Genomic DNA, 14,886 nt, shown 5'->3' on the forward strand with positions numbered 1-14,886 from the left:
ATGAATATGCAGTCTTGTTTCTGTGATGAACACATAGAGGAATATTCCAAGTGTTGAATCTTGATTTGATTTTACAGGCATGTGGATCTTTCACTGTCTTTCACAGCAAAAATGCTATAACATCAAAGCGAAACATCACCCTGTTTTTAAAAAGAGAACTTCAACTCGACGGATCTCAGGCTTAGAAGTAGACAGTTCTCAAGTTTGGGGACAACTGTTGCAAAAGCTCCCTTTCGTTCTCCGCCTGTATGCTATGCAAGCAGCAGGCGTTGATTACATGAACTCAAAGGACCTGCTGGGGATGTATGGATATAAAGTTCACTGACGTGTCCTGGTGCTTGTCCATGCAAAGCTCTAAAAGTCAAAACCCTAATCTTAAAGGAGACTCTGAAGTTAATGAGAGGCAGTGTAACTGAATTTGCATGGGTGTGACATGTGAAAAACCCACAGATGTTCCAGGGAGGTTTTGTTAAGATAAGTAAATAACACATTACAATAATCTAAATGTGATGAAGTAAAGGAATGAATGACAATCTCCAATTTAGAGCATGCCACAATGGATCTGAACTTGGTAATACTTCTAAAGTTAAGAAATTAAGAACAAACCAGAGATTTCATGTGAGCATCCAAAGTGAAAGCTGACTCAATGGACACCCCAAAGTTTCTGATATAATATTTAGTAAATCTGGCAAAGGGACTCAAAGTTTCCATTTCCTCAGGCACAAATCTGTCAGGGAAACAAACCAGGGCTTCTGTTTTCTCTTCATTAATTTGGAGAAAATTCGCAGCCAGCCAATTTCTCAGAGAGTCCAAGCAACTATGTAACTATGTAAGTTAGTAATATCCTGAGAGTTAAAAGAGGTTTATAACTGAATGCCATCGGTGTAGCAGTAATAAAGATATCACTAAAATTATTTAAAATGTGCTGAAGGGAGAGCTGATGTAACAGAAACCGTGAAGGCCCCAAAACAGAACCTTACGGTGCAAGTACCGTGAAGGATTGCTCAGACATATATGAGGAGAACCACTCTAAAGCATCCACATTATGTGATGAAGACAATGTGATAGTCAACAGCATAAGGGGCACAGGTCAAGCACAAAGCCACTTCAGAATCAGAATTTTATTCATACTGGCACCGTGCTCGTAAATGGTAATCGGTAATGTCTGTAGTTTGGCACTTTAGTGTGGACTGTTGGCTTTTTACTCTGCTTTCAAAGTAAGACAAATGAAGTGTCTTACCTGCATGTTAGAAATGTTATTAGCCTCCTAGCTTCATTGCAAATCATGACATTTCTTTACATGGGCATTGTTGTTTAACATCTTGAGCTGTGTCGTTATTTTACTCTCTTTGGATGCTAAAGACCACCCACAGCAGCAAACATGAGAGAGTATTATTTTTAGTGTTTTAGTCTTAGAGACTTCGACTTAGAGACTTAGAGCTTTTTATTGTCATTGTGCAGTTTCTTGCACAGCGAAATTGGGTAGCTGAACCACAAAGGTGCTAAAGTAAGAAGAAGAGAAACCAATATACAACGAAGGCGGAAAATAAATAAATAATTAAATAAATAGAATAAAATAAAAAACAGTGTATATGTATACATATGTGAGTGGAACTATATACATGGTGTATGTGTAGGAAACATTAATTGCACATGAGCCAAAAATATTGCACAGAACATAGAAAGACTGTGAGTTGAGCTTCCGTGTGCAAGATGCACAGCAAGATGTGTATTTTAGGATATTTTATGACATTTCATCATGAGAAACACTTCATTTTCTAATGTGGTTACATGTTTATTCATGTGCACGTGAATGTGCTTCGTGGCTCCTGACTAGTGGGTCTTTTTAACAACAAAGCATGTTTCTCTGCATTTACATCTCCACCTCAGCCTCGCAGATAACAAACACCTCTGAGCCCTGACTGAGCAGGAGATTTATGGCATCATAAATGTCTGGTTTGAGAATAAAGGTAACAGTTTCCCTTCCGGCGGTCACTTGGTGCTTTGGTTTTCTCTGTCAGCCTGTGTAACCAGCAAGTGCTAATGAACACTCTGCAACATTTGGCATTGTGTTGCATATACAAACCTTTTTTCTAATGTAAGAAAGTAATAGATTGGATCAAATTCTTGCCAAATCAAGACATGTCAACATGTGTGTGGTATCTCTTAGAAAAACAAGGCTGTGTTGGTGTTTTTTCCTTTGTGGGGCATTCACACTCTTCTGACAATGCATCAGGGAGCAAAAGACATCAAGCTTTAAATGTGTGGAGAATACAGCCGGGGGGGTTCAGACTGTATAAAGACCTGTGTGGGCTTTACACCTTCTACTGGAACTCCTTTCTCACACTGCACTGGCCACCTCCAGCACCGCATGTCTATGTGTGTGTTTGTATTAACACATTGACACAGCTCTCTCCAGAGGACCAGAATAAAGAAAGAGAGTTGGAGAAAAAGGAAAAGAAAAGCTCTGTTTGACCTCCATGGTGATAGTGTGTGTGTGCCATCCAATTTACAAGTGCTTGGTCTTGAGTGTTTCCATTTTACAGTGCACTTCAGCAAGGTACTTTACTTGCAAGGGGTTTGTTTCAGGTAGAGAGAGTTGCTGGTTGTTTCCCTCTGTTCCCAGTCTCTGTGCTAACCTAACTGGCAGTAACCTTTTATTGAGTTGTTTTAAACTTTCCTCTCTGACTCTAAATTAGCAAAAAGGGCAAGCAAATATACGTAACTTTAAAGATTTTGCATTTGCTTCCACTTCAGTAAAACCAAATTACTATTTTTTTTCCCACCGCTGGCCTCATATAAAGTTTAAAGACAGAATGAAAGCCATGATAAAAGTGCACAGAAATGGGCATTTTCATTTTTGAATTCTTGTTTCTTTAAAGCAGTGGCACCCAAGCCTCACATCCTCTCTGTCTGTGTCAAACAAAGCACTTATCAAAGCCGGATCTTTAGATCCCTGCATGCAAAACACTCTGTAACCACTGACACAGGACCAGACGCAGGGTGGGACTCGGCCAGAATATCCCCGGAGGAGTACAGCCTTCAGGCTAGAGTCACAGTTTTTAATGTTGGGTTTTGTCCATTTAATGCTCTCATACTCTCCATTGTCCTCTGGTTTTCACAGCTCCCCATCCATAGAGTTTCAGAGGGTCATGTGACATTGCCTCACCCTCTGCTTGCAAAACACCCTGCTTTTTCAACCTCCACCCTTTTCACTGTGTTTTTATCCAATTTTCTCAGCACACATGCATGCTATCTGGCAGTACACTCTAATTCTATCTCTCCCACCATCATTATAGCTTATTCCCCACTCGATTCCCCACTTCCCAGTGTAAACAGAGAGTGTATTGTGTCACTGCAGATCTTGTCTGTCCTCAGCGTTGGCTGTTTTGTCTGTGGGAATCACCATGATGGATTGAAATCACTTTGATATTTGCAATGCTCGCAAGTGGATGCTCCTACTCACTCTCACTTGCATTCACAAAAATCCAAGGGTATTTAGTTAGGTGTGTTAGTCAGTTTTTCTGTCTCTACATCTAGTGGAACACATACTGAAAGGATATAAAATGCGCAATTGTTTTATTGCAAGGATCTAAAGATCCTTGTCTACATGAAACTACAGCCAACTATCATGTTTACAATGAGAAATAATTATGAATCATCTGATCTAACGATACCAAAAGGAAAGTAAGTGGATTTTACTGAGCCATTAGAAAGTGCTCCAGAGTATTTAGCTCTGTGACAGCTGCAAAAGCTCTTTCTAAGCTAGCCTGTTGACAAATGAGACCATCACATAGCTGCAAGGTTAAAAGGTTGAATCCCTCCTCTATCTAAAAGTGTTAGGAAAGACACCAAACCTTTCTCTCTTAAATGGCACATGTAAGCTGTCTTAAAGGGCAGCTACATTCTCAATTGCATAATCCATGGGGCTAGAGCTCTAAAGTATCACATATGACACTAGGAGCTTGTCAGAGTGAAATCTTTTTTGACTGAAGTTGGGAATTTGTGACCGCAGGATGTGAACGTGGCTAGTTTCACAGCTTTAGTTTGGGTGGAAAACTATATTCAACAATTGTGGTCTGGTGGTTTGTGGACTGGCTACGATTTGCACTCCGACCAAATGTAAACACTCTGGCCAGATCACCTATGGTAATTCGCTGCAAAGCACGACCACGAGATTCTGTGTGGTAATTTAGATCTTTACAGGGCTTCGTCCTGCACACAGACAGGCATTAACTCATGTGCAAACACACATGCAGATTCTGTAGAAAAACACATGCTTACTTATGTTCTTTAGAGGTACACACTCACGCGTGTGAGTCACGCTCGTGCATACACTCCCACGTGCAGCTTTATGAAATGAGTGTTATTGTGGAGTGGCTAAACAGTCATCACTGCCTGGACCTGTGATTTAGGGATCATTGCCTGACCACACTCATGCTGTCTGCCTCCAAGGACATTGTCACTAAGCACACTGCACTACATCTCATTCACCAGATGTATTTTCCAATAGATCCTAAGCGCTGCTGATGTTGACAGTATGCACAGTGCCAGACCTCTGCTTTAATGTCTGCTGCACATGATCAGCATTAAGTCACAGTGTACACACCAATGTTGGTGCTGCATCTATTAAGAAGCTAGAATTTGTTCAACGATCCTGCAGGATATGCCAAAAAGCAGCCTATAATAAACAAGGAGTTTGCCATAACAACTGGAAACATGACCATGTGTTATGTAGTGTATGTGACTATAGGCCAGAAAATTACTTTTAAGCCAGAATACATAGCATATATGGCAAACAAACAAAAACAGAAACGCCCTACTATCCACCTATTTTATGCATGTTTGCGCATTAGTGGAAGTGACAAGTTTTAAATATTTTTGAGTATATTCTAACAAAAGACAGTCTATATTCCACCAGGAATATAGACTGAAAATAAATTTCTCAAGCTATTTATTTTCAAATAGCTTGAGAAACCACCACCACACTTCCTCATATTGATGAAAGTGGCTGTACGAAGATTTTTGTCATCAATTAAAACGGCTGTGATTTTAAAATTGTCAAATGAATCCAGCTTTAGTTGTGCAATCGCTCCAAAAATAAATCTAATGTAGGACAGTGGCTTTTGGAGTGTGTGTGTGTCCTTTTACAGCAGTGACCAAAAGGAAGATGACCCCTACCTTCACTGCTGGCCTTTGTCAGCCTAAAGATGCACTGTCGCTCATCAAGCAGACCACACACAGAGTGAAAAGAAGCACAGCAAACCCAAATAGGAAGCAAAGGAAATAAGAGAAAGGCAAAGGGAGAGGAGTTAACGGTCTTGTTATCACAGAGGGGGGGAAAATGAAATGGTGAGTAGTTTTTTCCGCCATAAAAACTCATAATGTATGTTCGTCAACTCCCCTCAGTGTCAAACGTGTTGTCCTTTGCATTTCTCATCCACAGCAGTGTCCACTCTCTCACAGTGTTGCTGTTTAAGTGAGTTTGGTTTATTTTCTTTTTATATGGAGTTTCCATCATGCTCCACTCCCTCTGTGGTTCCAGCACGGCTGGCCAAATGGCTGTAAAATGCTCAAAGGACATCAGAGAGGGAAAAGGAGACCTATTTGTTAGCCTAACAAAATCTCCAGTAGTTAAAAAGCCAGTCAACATGTGAGAGAGCGAGAGAGAAAAAGAGCAATGCTCTGCTTTAGTGCTATAGTGAAGGCCAAGACAAGTGGACTAAAAAAGCCACAGAGAAGCTTCACTGTCAGTGTCTGTCAGCCATCTAATTTCAGTTACTTAATTTATGTTTTTTTTTTCTTTTTTGTGAACTCTCAGATAAAAACTCATTGAATTAAATAAGCAAAATACAAGAGGAAAAGAATACACATTAAGAAACAAAAACATGACTCAAACTAGAAGCTTTGGTCATATAAAAAAATTTCAGGAGTCATCATAAAAACAACCTCTCTTTACTTGTTTGCTCAAATTATGGCTTTCAAATGCAAGACTGGAATGACTGAGTCTACGGTGAGTTTTTTCCCCCGCAGTCTGCTCCATTTGGATGTGAAATGATTGAAGACTGAAAGCAGATTTTTCTGCTTTTATTTTGGTTTGTGGAACCTTGAAAGTGAAGCGGCACTGACAAATCTATGTCACTCTACCCTCTATCTGAGTCAACAGAGAATATTCCTCCATATGAAACATTCCAACTGGACACACAATCTGATTTCACTGATATATATTCCAAACATTGCAAAGTAACACTCAAACGTGTGTCTTTTGTCCCGTAAACTTCACCAGATGGCTGCCCCTCCATGAGCCTGGCTCTGCTGGAGGTTTCTTCCTTTAAAAACAGGGAGTTTTTCCTTCCCACTGTCCTTGCTCAAAGGAGTCGTCTCTTTGATGGTCTTTACCTCACAGTATAAAGTACAGTATTTTTGTAAATGTTCTGTGTAATTATATTGTCTCTTTTCGGGGCTTTTTATTGATGTGCTAAAATGCATTCACAACAGGTTGTCTGCATGAGTGTACTGGATTTAATCAAAATAACATATGCTGCATGTAGACAGTGGGGGAAAAAAGGTACACCAGACTGTGGCCTTGCAGAGAAGAGGAGATTTCTTCATTTCTTTAAGAAATCTTCAAGTATCAAACAATCATTGTTCTGTTTTATTATCTATTATCTGCCTAATGTCGGCTACAAAGTCCACTTTATCTCAGACTACTGTCATCTACCACTTCCTCTCAGCTCTGACGATGGGTCACTTGGATCTCCCGGGTCTGCTCAGTGACCCTGTCACAGTCTGGGTCATCACATAGCTCTGCAAGTTAAATAGCTGTAAGAAAACACATTAATCTGTGAACACTTGATGAAACTGGCCTTAAGCTCCCTCTTTACTGTCCTGCCTCCCCCAGTGCACTGGCAGCTGTGCCCGAGAATAGGCATGTAAACCATGTAGGCCTGACACCAGTTGTTTTGACTGAGAGCACTGAGGCACTGACTTATTGTGCAACACAAGGCAGAGCCTTTTGGCCGGCCAGCTATAATGCCAAAATCCCTGCTGTAAACTCACCCTCCCAGTCTAAATCGATCATTTCCAGGATGAAATTTGGAAACATTTTCCCCAGAAAGTTGCAGTTAATCATGTTAGAAAATGTTGATGCAACCAGCGAAACCCAGCAAGTTTTTTAAAATGATTTTTTTTTTAATTAAATGACATGTTTCATATGTCTATGTAGTTTACAATCAAAATAAATGTATTCACATGCAGTGTGAATCCCGTATCAGTCCAAAACAACAGCAGAAGTTTATTAGTATGGACTGTGAAGCATGATGTCATCCGTTGGTTAGTGAAGCCCTGTTGTGAAGCCTCGTTGACCTGCCCTGAAGCATCATCCTTTTGGTCACTAATGGGACCATAATTTATAAAGCAAACATCATGTTGAATTTATTAAGACTTGAAAATAGCAGCGGAGACTATAAACTCATCAGTAGAGTATTTGCTGAGGTCATAGATGAAGTGAGCATTAGAGACGTTTTCATATAAACTTCTATAAATCTGACTTGTTTTTGCAACCACAGTATCCCCCAGTAGCCCTCACCTCCCTGAGGGCCATTAGACAGAAAGCAGGTTTAAGGAACTTCTTCAGTGGCTTCTCTTTATAGATCTAGAAGCTGAACACATCTTTCAGCCATGCAAGCAGTATGATCAAGCCAGTGCCTGTCAGCTGGTAGGTCCAGTATTCAGACCCAGACTGAAATACTGAAGTACTTTGCAAAAGTAACCCTAATTTCTTTATATTTTTCTTGGACAAAATGGGTGCAGTAATTTATTAAATTATGTGCAAACATACATGTAAATACAGTATATAAGGTAAAAACACAGCTTGTACAACAGCCCGAACTCTCTTGGGCAAGCTTTCTAGTAATTTCTTCAGGAATAGTTCTCTGGGTTTCTTGAAGGACATCCAAATCTGCTCTTTGGATATTGGCTGCCTTTTGTTGCATTCTCTACATTTGTGTCCATAATTCCATCAACTGTGAGAAGCTCTCCAATTTAGCCTCTGGCTAAAATGCAAACACAAAACACTCCACTGTGCATCTACACCTGTGTACGATGGCTGCAGACACTCATCATTATATCTCTCTCCTGACCACCTCCATACATACTGACAGTGGTTTCAGCCAAAATTTTCAAACGTGGATTCATCACAAAAGACCAATTGCTACAGATTTCCCTATGTTGGTGTAATTTGGTGCTCCTCAGCCCTTTCTCTCTGTTTTTTTCCTTAAGAATTGCTTCTTGACAGCCACCTTTCAATTGAGCCTGTTTCTGATGAGGCTCCATTGAACAGTGGATGGATCACCTGAAGGCCCAGAAGCATCTCTCAGGTCCTGTGTCAGGCCTTTGCTAGATTATTTACTATTTCTCAAGGAGATGGATTTCAGATACTGTTGATTTGTTGTAGAGAGGATTTTAGGCCTATCACTTCTCTTCTTTTATCCTCAACTTGTCCAGATTACTCAAATCTTTTAAGGACAAACTGTACAGATGCTGAGACATGCAAAGTTTTCGGATAATAGTTCTTTGGGAATCACCTAGTTTGTGGAAAAACACTATTGTATGCATAGCAAACTGTGTTATCTTTTTCATGGATTAAGCTAAAGAAATGGAAACAATTCCTGTCTTTTTATGATAGACTTCTAATAACAAAGGGCTTAAAAATATTCTTAAGATTCTTTGACAAGTTGTCTGTTACATGTAGACACAACACTGGTTCATCCCTTGATTTAAGTGTCTTTTTATACTTTAAGGATTCAGGTAAGGTAGGTAAGTGCCAACAAACAAAGAATCATTTCTGTGAAAATGGTCAGACTGAAGGAAAAGGGTTAAGATCAATCAACGTCCAAAGAAAGACTTTGAAATACCTTCAGAAATGGAGAACTATAGTCCAAGACCACATATAAAAAGATAAAGAAGTGAGGGATTGACTGAAGACTTTTGCACAGTGCTGAATCTCTTTGATGGATATCTCCATGACAGTGTTATAATAACAATGGAGATCATTTACGCTTTAAAACAGCCCCACCATCAGGTCACCTCTACACACTGTATTCTTCAATATTTTAGTGAACAAATACTCAACTTTACCTTCAACATCAGCTTAACTTTGAACTGCTAGAAACAGTTACGACATGAAGTTGATGCTCGCTAAAAATAACTAAATAAACACATGTTGTTACTGTGCCTCATATCTCTGTCCACTTTTTGCAACATCATCAGCTGAGAGAGATTTTTGCGGTTATTTGTGTGCAATCTCGGTCTCTGTCCGAATATGGCTTCATGCATGCCCTCCGTATTTACTACATCAGTGAGCGGACGCAGCAGGGCGTGTCACACCACTGCATGCTTGTTACATTAACAAACCAACTTTAAAATAAAATATGCCACAGATCCATTTTTGGCCATATTTTAATTAGATCTTTTTATTGTTGCTGTTTTCTTATTACACTGAGTGACTTGAAACTGAACTGCTGCTGCTGCTTAGTATCAGATGCTGTGTAAATGTAAAAGGAAGCTTGCTACTAAGGATTTTTTTATTTGGGTATAACATACAACATTTGAAATGCACAGACAGACAGAGAGACACTATAAAATGTTCCAGATGGAGATATGCAAAGTCCATGAGTAGAAACCGATCTTCCCACCAGGGCCACTAGTCTGGCTTTCTGATTAGGCCCCATTTGTTTTCAGACTACACTGCTGATTAAAGCCGCTTGAATCTGAACTACTTCTGACATTTGAGGGAATCCTTCTGAGGTTTAAGGAAATAAGACCAGGACTCTGAAGGGGATGCAAGACCTAAGCCTACTTGTATTTCGTTGGTGTGTTTTCAGCTACTCCCAAATGATCCCCTAACAATTCTTTTACTGCCTAGATAATTATTCAGTACAGTGGCAAAGCACCACACATTGGTTTAACAACTTTTGATTCCAGTAAAGCCCAGCCTGCAAGCTTTGCCAATAAACATACAAACTGTAATTAGGCTACTTAAAACCTCGAATTTGGACTTTTTAGTGCTCACACATGGTGGTCTTTAAATTCTTGATATCAGCGGTAATATACAAGCTGCTTTTAAAATGTTATTTTAAAAGTAAAAGGTACTTCACAACAAAAATGCAAGGATATCAGAACAAAAAGTTACCAAAAAGCAAGTTTGAAAAGACATTTAGTTATCAGCTTTGTGCTCTTGCTGCACAGCCAGCGGCTGCTGAACACATGAGGTCAAGGACCTCAAGTTCACTGATGTGTGCCGCTGCTCGGAGCTCTTAAAGTTAAAAACATAATCCTGAAGTGGACCCTGACGTTACTGGGAAGCCAGTGCAGCTGGGTCAGCAAGGGCGTAACCAACAAGTCTTGGAGCAGCATTCAGATAATTCGGCAGATGTTCCAGGGAAGTTTTGTAATGTGATGAAATTAAGTGATGAAGATAAATTTCCAACGCCAAGCATGACATAAGAAATTCAACTTGGCAATATTTCTTAAGTGAAGAAAGCTAAAGTGAACCAGAGATTTAACATTAACATCCAAAGTGACCAATCTTCCTGATAGAAGATATAGCAGAAGTGGCAAGAGGACCTAGAGTTTTCATTAACTTAGACACAAATCTGTTAGGCGCACAAACAAGGATTGTTGTCAACCATTCAACTGTTAGTTGAGTCTAAGCAACTATGTAAGATGTGTAGCTTAGAAACATTTTGTAACTAAATAGAGATATATAACTGAATGTCATCAACATACCAGTGATAAGAAATGTCCTTAAAAACGTTCAAAGTGTACTGAAGAGGGTGCAGATGTAACAAAAACAGTAAAGGCCCCAAAAGTGAACCTTGTGGCAGGTCAGGTCCAACATCAACAAAACTGAACAGTAGTATTTGCTGCCATACTTCTCAAACTTTTCTTTAAAGTAAGAGATACATTCTGATTAATTCTCAAACATTTTTACATGAAATATGTTTGATAATCGATAGGCTAAACTGAGGGAGAAAAGGCAGGCATGCTTTTTGCCAATGCTCGAAATTTATCAGCAGTAGACCAACCACTATGGTTCAGACTGAAAATCTAAAAGAACTAATAATGAACTACTGTAAAACTTTCTTAAGATTTTTTGATGATGTATTCTAAATAAAAATTGTGGTGACCTGACATCTCCTGTCGCCCCATTTTTACAACATCCTTGGCCTTAAAACATGAAGCTGTTTCATCTCTCCTCTGCAAAATAAACTCGGGTTTATAGACTATAGGGATTTTTTTCTTCTTCAGCAAAGTAATATTCACTGCTCTTTGTTTACATCCTAAAGGGAAAACCCAAGTCTGCCTTAATGCAATATCCTGAGCAGCTCCTGCGCACAAGAGGGGGGCCTGACTCCTGGAGAAATTTGATCCTGCATTCGGCCCTTTAAAGGAAAATGGGATGAGTCTGTTGAATGGAGCTGTGAGTGAGTTGCACTGAAGTCGCTGCGCTCCAAAAGGAAACGAAGGACGGCACCGGGACGGACCGACACAAGACGTGAAAGCAAAGAAATGAATGAGAGAAGCGAGTGGAAGTCGACGCGGTGACGGAGACGTTATGAGCCGAGTTGCGACGAGTTGCCGGGGAAGGTGTCCGTGAGAGGAGAGACTCGACTGAGAGGTGGGCATAAACAACAAAGTCACAAGGTAAAGAAGCCTTAAAGTGGTCCGTTTTAAAAGCAAATGACATTAAGTGATCTATTTCATTTATATCTTCAGTCACTCGCGGGATTTTATGATCGTGCAAAATTAAATAAAGTCGCGTGCAGGAGGCTGCTGGGGACAAAAGACGCCTGCGTATTTTGAGAGGTGCCTGATGGCTCGGTTAACTTTTTTTTGTTTCTGCAGACCTACGCTTTACGGTTGATGCTGTGCTGCTGAGCTGTGCACACACCTGTTCCTTGTGGACCTTTTTTCGTCTAAAGTCTCGCCCTTGGGTTAGCTCTAAATACGTATATTAAAACTGCGATGCCTGCATGTGAAGTAAGAAGGAAATAACATCTGTTGCATTGGGTTTGCATGACCTTAGAGTAAAGTGCGCAGTTTTTCTTTTTCTTTTTTAAATCCCATCATCTTTTTTAACATGTGGGGAAATCATAAAGGCTCACATTGCTGCTCCAGATCAAACTGACTTCTCCGGCAGGGGCTATTGCCGTGATTTAACACATTCTCAGGCTGATATATAGACCCAAGATATATATATGTATATATATTCCGTTCCACACAGTGTGTTTAAGCGTGTCTCCTGCTATAACTCTTGGATTTTATGTCAAAAGCAAAGGCTTTCTATGCCCTGCAGCGATAACTGCAGAAGCCAGGACTTAAAAGTGTGTGCAAAGGACAGAAGAGTTGCAGAGGTAGATGTTTACACCTCAGTGCAGAGGAATGTCAGGGCCTGTATTTAAGCCTGAGACTGATAATGAGTGTGGTCAGTTTGCTGAGGCCTGTCATTAACCTGGGCTGGGAGAGAGCTGCAGGTTTGCTTGCTGGCAAAGGTTAGGAAGAGGAGGAGAGGATGTGGAGGAAAGAAGGGAGGAGGGTGGAAAGTGAGAGGTGTTGGAGGAGAGGTGAGTAAGACAAGACAGATAAGATAACTGGGGAGGATAAAGGTGAGGTGTAGTTGAGATTTTAAAAATAGCCTAAAAACATCCACAAGGCTCTGCAGTGGTTTAAATGTGTAATTTTAGAATTGTAAAGTTACCCTTTGAGTATAACTATAAAAACAACAGCAAATTATGTTGTTGTTCTATGTTTCTATCATGAATCGGGTCAAAGGTTAATAAACAGTGAGGCACTGATTCTTAAAAAAAAAAAAATAAAGTGTGAGGCCTACCTGACCAGATGGGAGTCAACAGTGGTCCCCCTTTGTTAAACACATGAGGCCACCGAGGAGACGATAAGGCAATATTTAAAACACCCACACTTGACTCCTCGTGCTCTCGGATAGTTCTTCTGTGTCAGCTCTCATGCACAGAGGGATCTGCCACGCTGACACAAATCTGCTGTGACTGACCCAGATTTACGCACACGCTGCTGTGCTGTCTCATGGGAGTCTTTTTCAAAGTGGGGGGACATGCCAAAACGCAGGGAAGCCAAGTTGGACCTCTGTGGAGACAACAACATTGGGGATTTGAAATGTCTGGTGGGGATGATATGACTGAACCACCTAATCACTTACATCACCACAGCTGCATGCTCAGCAGTGTGTCAGTGGTGTGCACGCACATGTGTCTGTTTCCAATCTAGTCCTCTGTGTATCTCCATCTGCGCTTGCCTGTGCTCTGGTAAGCAAGCGCTGAAGAGTTACGACTGACCGCGGAGTGTGTGTTTGAATACGTGGTGATTAAAGAGGTTCATGTCAACGAAAGGACCGACTTGAGACTCCTTTTTTTTTTTTTTTTGTGCGCAGAATGGCAAAGGTGCATTCACACGCTGTCCACACAAATTCCTTTATTTCAATCTGTGATTATGAATAAAACCTCTCCTTACTGAATACCAAATCTCACTCAGTTTGAGGAATACTGCAGTATAACTGTCAGTGGGAAGCGGTCGTCTCCAATGGCAGGCGTAGAAACTATCCTGCTGGGATCGTTGCGGTGGCGTTTCCATCCAGACGTCTTTCCCAGTGTTTGCTCTGGCTGTGGCTGTGTGCAAGTTCTTGCAGCTAGATGGAAGTAGAGAAGCTCCCAGGGCCTTCACGTCTATCTGCTGCCAGGAGAGCACTCGGCGTTCTGCGCTACATCCCTCGCATGCATCTCCCCACACAGTCCGCTCTGGGTGGCCCAAGTGTTACCAAACATGGATCTACCGTGCAGATCCTGGAAAGCTTGTTTTTGTTGTCTTGACTTTCTTTCTTTCTACCCCTACCACCTGAATGTTTCCAGCACAAGAGACGATACTTGAGTAGAGAATAGTATTTATCAGATCATATTTAACACTAGACTCAGTGGAAAATTGCCTTCTGCATTTCTGTAAACCATCCCATGATGGAGGGCTATACTTGAAAAGGATAAAATGACTCCGTTTTAATTCACGTTGGGCTGTATTGCTCCCACACACCTTGAGAATAAACTAATTCTTGACAAGCTGGTGTTGTGGGGTTGATTTTTATCCGCATGCACTCTGAGGAAGTGAGCAGAAAGCGTTTGTGAATTTCTGTAATCTTTATTTGCCTTCCCTCCTCACCTTGAGCAAGTTTAACTTTACACTTGCTGATTATTCAACTGGGATCCTGGCACAGGTTGCCCTTAGATTTAACAACCTTTAATGTCTCCAACAAGCAAAGGAATTGGTTCAGGGAGAATTAGCATAGCAGTGCTGAGTGTTTAACAAGCAAATAGCTTGTTTACACCCAGCTGTTTTAGCTCCTGGAGGAGCATCTGGCCTTGTCTTTCCCTGTTCTGCACAGTATGACCCAGAAGGGCTTATTCAAGCCAAGGGATCCAACCTCTTACCCACAATGGCGTCTGGCTTTGCATGACTCTCATACCCTCCAGTTTGCCCCAGAGAGAGACAGAGACACAGGGGAACTCTTGGTAGATGGACCTTGACTGTCCAGGCTGGGCACAGCGGTTGGCTGGTAAAACCTCCACTCGCATGACTTCTGTAATTTGTTTTCTAGGCCTGTATTTACGAGCATGCTAATTGTAGGGAGCGCTATGTTGCAGTTATAGTTGCCGGACTTTGAACGTCTGCTGTTCTGCTGATGGTGTCTGGCTGCACTTTGAGACTCGATGTCTTTCTGTCTGAAAACCCAGCTTTTATAACTTCCTTGAGCTTCATTTGTTTTTATTTTGATGTGCAAATGTTCACACAAACCTGCACATT

The 14,886-nt window shown here is 40.9% G+C and overlaps 1 protein-coding gene across 3 annotated transcripts in view; it reads left to right on the top strand.

Annotated features, from left to right (window-relative positions):
- Positions 1-11,457: 11,457 nt before the first annotated feature.
- Positions 11,458-14,886, top strand: part of plekhh1 (pleckstrin homology, MyTH4 and FERM domain containing H1) — a 32,351-nt gene continuing 28,922 nt past the window's right edge. Inside the window, exon 1 of one of the 3 annotated variants that reach the window (XM_006798789.3) lies at positions 11,458-11,706. The gene's annotated coding sequence lies outside the window, so the exon portion shown is untranslated. The remainder of the gene's footprint in view (positions 11,707-14,886) is intronic. The other 2 variants (XM_035911134.2, XM_087832946.1) reach the window with 2 other exon arrangements.

Source organism: Neolamprologus brichardi, chromosome 19, assembly GCF_056152115.1.
Source record: "Neolamprologus brichardi isolate AB-2024 chromosome 19, ASM5615211v1, whole genome shotgun sequence".
NCBI classification, from domain to species: domain Eukaryota; kingdom Metazoa; phylum Chordata; class Actinopteri; order Cichliformes; family Cichlidae; genus Neolamprologus; species Neolamprologus brichardi.